The following is a 5637-nucleotide window of genomic DNA, read 5'->3' as shown; positions in this document are numbered from 1 at the left end:
GTAATGCTAAAATGCGTTTCAAATCTAATGGCATTACATAACTATTTACAGCTTTTAGGTAACACAAGTGTTATTGATCTAAGCGATGGTTATTTCAACATGTAAATGCAATAATAAACTGCAGAAGAAAACAATGTGAACATAATGTACTTACAGATGTTGTGGTGTTTTTGTCAAGTGTGAGGTCTGTTTTTCTCAGGAAGAACGTTTTGATCCCGATGTGAAGTCTTGATCCAGTAGAGTTCTGCTAGAGAATCTTTACACTGTATAAAACAAAGCGTCGTGGAGGAATCCAGGAAGACGTTGAAACGCGCCGACGGTTCGTTGGTTAAGGATAGAGATAGAGTGCTGAATCACTGCATGTACATGAAACAGCAGATTAGGACACAAGGACTTAGGACTCAGTTCTTGTCAATGAGTTGTTAGGTTTTTTCAGTCCATTAATGAATGGTGGTTCATTAAATGTGCTCGTACAGGCTGAACTCTGTAAGCGTCTCTGTGTCTGTAGTCTGCCCATCCCTGCAGGTGACCTGCTGACCTCGTGGCTGGGCTCCTTTCACATACACACTCACATACACACACATAAACCCCCACACACACATACACACACATGACATACACACTCACATACACACACACATAAACCCCCCACACACACATACAGGCTGTCGGGTTGGGGAGGGGAGTGGCTGAGCGGGTGGACACGATGGGAGGACGGTCATGTTGTGAAGCACTTTGAGCTGCAGTTTCTGTATGAAAGGTGCTATACAAATAAAGTTTATTATTATTATTACGCCATTTGGGGCAGATGGTCTACTACGACACGCATAAGGGCAATTGACCGTACTCTTTATGTATGTTTCATACACACACTATGCTTTCCTTCTGTCGGAGAGGTCGGAGTGCAGGGTCTCCTGCGGTGTCACGCCACCTGGAGCAGTTTGGGGGGGGGTTCGGTGCCTTGCTCAAGGGCTCTTTTGCAGAGATGGTGGGCACCGGATATGTAACCAGCCACCCTCCAGTTACTAGCCGACTAGCTGGAATACACCCTCCTGTCGGTGGGTGTCGGGGATCGAACCGGCGACCCTCGCGGGTTACCCATCGGCCTCCCTACCTCTAAGGCCATCCTGAAGTGGATCAGGGGTCAAGTCAAGTCAAGAGTTTTATTTGTCACGGCATACAAGTATACAATGAAATGCGGGTGGTCTTGCCCGCAACGATGTAAAACTGCTTTTATCTTTCTTCTTGCCAGTAGTCTACACAGAGTGTGAAGTGGGCATTATGTTTGACTAATCACTGGTAAAAGTGGGCGTGGTTTAAAAAGAATGACTTCCCTTCCACGCGGTGAACGAGATAGAGAATAGATGTGAATATCAGGTATGAGGTCGTCCAATCAAAAAAAAAAGGCAGCGTTACTTTGAGGAAAGTTATTAAAAGCAACAAGGTTTGTTCACATATTGACCCAAAAGGTTCCTTTCTGCCGTAGTTATTCCACTTAGCGCTAAACGACGATACGTCTCCTAAATGTAGTTATTCCACTTAGCGCTGAACGACGACACGTCTCCTAAATGTATTCCGGGAACAGCGCGGGTATCGTATTGACTTCCGTTGTGATTTAAAACAGGAAGTTCTGTTTTAAAAGTTTTTTTTCCCCGAGGGCTGCAACAAGCACTTACCTGAAGACAAATAATGTGTAAATGGATTCCTCAGTCGTCCATTAGCTGTTACCCTGTGAGCCAGCTGTGACTCTAGTAGTCTGGTCAGTTTGGGGCAAATATGGGGTCAAGGCTGCAAATCATGATTAACATTTGAGCCAATGTTTTTCTGTTCATTTAGGGTCCAATAAAGAAAAAAAAGCAAGGAGCCCAAAAAATTAGGTAGGCGAAGTCTCTGAAACGGCCACGCCCACTTTTTAGACCTGAAATGTTTTATCGCGCCTCCTGGAGGTTGCAGAGAGTTGATTTCGGGCTCAAAAGTTGCGGAAACACCACATTTATATTAGTGTTATGAACAAACATATGCCCTAAAACCTTAACTTTTTGAGATATTCATGAAAAACCTTTTTTTATCTCTGAATTGATCAGTGCCCAAGCCACTTCAGCCATATCTGCTCATGAAGGCCATGCAGTTAGTTTGGGCCAAAGTTCTAAATCTACTCATGGGGCATACTAGTGTTTAGGTTGAGGCTTTGTTATAAGATGAGGACCCCAACAACGACCCAAGAAACAAAGCAAACCACTTGAAGTCCAAAAAAACTTAATTTTTTTTATCCACTTTTTCTCCTTTTTTATTTTCCATCCCAATTCCACTGTGCCAATTCTTCCCTCCCCTGTCTTGAACATTGCTCGCATATGCCCCCCACTGGCCGGTTGTAGGGAGGATAGAAGCCTTGCATCACGTGTCTCCTCCGATACACGAGGAGGCAGCCTGTCACATCTTTTCACCTGCCAGCACGGACTCTCATTGGCGAGGTGTAACATGTGGGAGGCTGAGTGTTCCTGTGTGTGACGTCTGCTGTTTCAGTGTTTGTCTCTCTGGCTGTTACTGTATCTGATGTGCAAATCACCGGAGGGTCCTCCAGCCGGCAATGTTCTTTCTATACTCTTGTGTTCTTTCTATAGACGCTAACATTTCTATAAATTCTAATCTAATCATATGCCAACCTCCTGACAGGTCATTTCAGCACATTCAGATACCGTTGCACCGGTATGAGAATAGAATTAACTTCTTAGTATCTGTGGTCTTCCTTGAAATCAAGCACAAGTATTTTAGCCTGGTAGCAGCCACTAATCCAATTGACATATCTCAAGCCACCGCCTTCTTTCCCTTGATCCTCCAATCACAACCGTTATATTACCCTCAGATGAACTTTACCGCCCTCTTTCCTTGATCCTCCAATCACAACTGTCGCTTCACTCGGACAAAGAAAAGTCAGATGGGTTGATTCTGGAACCGGTATCAGTGCGCCGGCCGTTGTCCTCAAACCGGAAACGACTGGTATGACTCCTCGTCCCTGATCTCGCCAGCCGTTACTGCCAAACACTCCGGCTGAAGGTTCAATTCCCCAATATGGACGGGTCCTAATGTTGGCATCTCGTAAAATATTTTTTGTTGGCACAATTTCTTTCTGTCAAATTTCAACAATTCCCAGAATTCTGAGTAGGGAGAGAGAGAATGACCACCCTTTGCCCGTCATAGTGGAGTCGGGACAATCCTGCGAAACGTCCCGTTTTGTAAAGAGAAAGGAGACATCTTCATGTGGACGGTTTCAGTGGAATTGCGTTTGTTGGGGAACAGCTTGGACCTGAGTTTATTTCCTGTTTCCTAATATTATCAACAGCTGGCAGGAAATCAAATGTAGTCCGTTTAGAGTGTTTATGTCGTCGAGTTGAAACCAAAAATGTAAACAAAAACAAATGTGACCAAAAGTGTCCGGCTTCATTCGTTCTGTTCATACACACACACACACACACACACACACACACACACACACACACACACACACGCCCCCCCCTCCCCCACACAGGCACCTCACTTACTTTGAACATTCAAAATCTCATGTGACCCTTCTATTTCAGAGTAACATTTGTTTGTATTTATTTGTGTTTCATGATGACAGCTGTGAAATCTCCAAACATGTTTTATTGCTGATGGTGTCTGTGTGTGTGTGTGTGTGTGTGTGTGTGTGTGTGTGTGTGTGTGTGTGTGTGTGTGTGTGTGTGTGTGTGTGTGTGTGTGTGTGTGTGTGTGTGTGTGTGTGTGTGTGTGTGTGTGTGTGTGTGTGTGTGTGTGTGTATGTGTATGTGCGTGCTTGAAATGTCTTTCCTGTCAATCAGCAGCTGAGAGATCATTTATATCCAAGGCCTCCCGTATCCTAGCAACATAGGCTATGAACTGCACAGAAATTATGGGATGCACAGAGTTGTGTTATCAGTGCCTGCTATGAGTCTTAGGTTCTGAACATATCCGATGAGTGTGAGTCTTTTTGTTTTTTCAACGCACTTGTCACAACGGGACACTGGAAGGAAATAAAAAATGCCATTGATTGCATTCCTTTTTTCTTTTTCTTATCACTTTCATGTGCACAATCACACACAAGAGATTTAGAACGTTGAGAAATGAACATTCTAATAATGATGTCACAGAGAAAACATTCCAAAATAACGTAACACCCGAAAGGGGTTAAAAACCGGTCTATATGGTTAGCCAGAAGCTAGCTCGTTAGCCTACACCACCCATTGGTCTATTTTTAAAGACGTGACAGACAACGTGACAAGTGCCTGGTTAAAATGTCAAGATATCCCTTTATTCTCAATGTTGGCTCATGGGGCTAATTTGGCAGAGATTCTACTGTGAATCCGCAGCGCCGTGTAAATACTGTATGAGAAAATGAAATGTTGTTTTTCTCCCTGCTGTTGACTTTTGTTGATGATCAAACCCCGACTTCTTAGTGATTCTAATGTCAGATGCAGTCTGGAAATAAATGTCATCTGTCAAAAATGGTCTTCACGTCTGTCTGTGTTCCCCTCGGTTGAATGTGTGGTGCTGCATCTCCACATGGGTGCAGTATAATAACATAATCATAAATCACAAGCGAGGGAGGGAGTGCGTGACAGAGAGAGAGCGAGAGAGAGAGGGAGAAACTCCCCCTGAAGCCAAGAATTGATGTGAGCAGTGATGACGGGATCAATATTTAACGTGCAGTAATAACCGACCTCACAGCTGTAGTGAAGTGTACCAGCCTACTCTGAAGTAACAATCCATGCATAAAGGGATTAATTGATCACAGAGCGTGGCACTGGAAGTAACACCCGGGTCAACTTGTGAATCTTTCAATTGAATGTTAAAAAACCACTGGCGGCCAAACGTCTGGTGCTCAACGCTGGAAGAAATGCATTCTGAAGAAGGCTTCATTTGCTGTGAAATGACTTGCAATGGTCCATGCTATAATAATAATCATAATAATCATAATAATAAACCTTTGAAAAAAGATTTGTATAAGAGCACCTTTCATACAAAAAAAAAGACAGCACAAAATTGGCAGATCAAGAGCAGTGTATAAAGTGCAGACATAAAATAAGCATACAATAGATAGCAGCAAAATAGACAATCACATAGTTTTTCATATTAGGATTTAACATAACAGGCCTCTTTGTTTTACGGTTTGATTATCACTGATACACATCATTTTAACTTTAGTTTTTGTGATTAATTATGATCACAGGGACTCGAACCCACGATGGTCCAGTAATTCCTACCTGAAAATGACTTTATTATTATTGCATAACAAAAGAAAACGATGTGCTGTTTTGACGCCAAGAGAAGCCGTGGAGCACACAGCCTTCAGCACGGGATCATCTACACCCAAGGCCAGAGTAAGAATTCAGAGGCCCCTGGGCCAGATTCTTGTGGAGGCCCCCCCACACACACATACACGTGCACGCACGCACAGTGGCGTTTTTATATGTCACTTTAAAAAATATATAGAATATTTAGAAGTGGTGGGCTCTGAGGGCCAAGCTAAAAGGACTTTGATCACCCCTGCCCACTTTGACAACCTATGATGGCTTAGAGTAGACGACAGAGTACAGCAACTTGCAATGGGCCTGGTCTACAAGATACACTACACGACCAAGG

The sequence above is a fragment of the Notolepis coatsorum genome, assembly GCF_963971535.1.
Source record: "Notolepis coatsorum genome assembly, contig: SUPER_15_unloc_6, whole genome shotgun sequence".
NCBI classification, from domain to species: Eukaryota; Metazoa; Chordata; class Actinopteri; order Aulopiformes; family Paralepididae; genus Notolepis; species Notolepis coatsorum.
The sequence above is the reverse complement of the archived record's forward strand: the minus strand, read 5'-3'. Positions refer to the sequence as shown.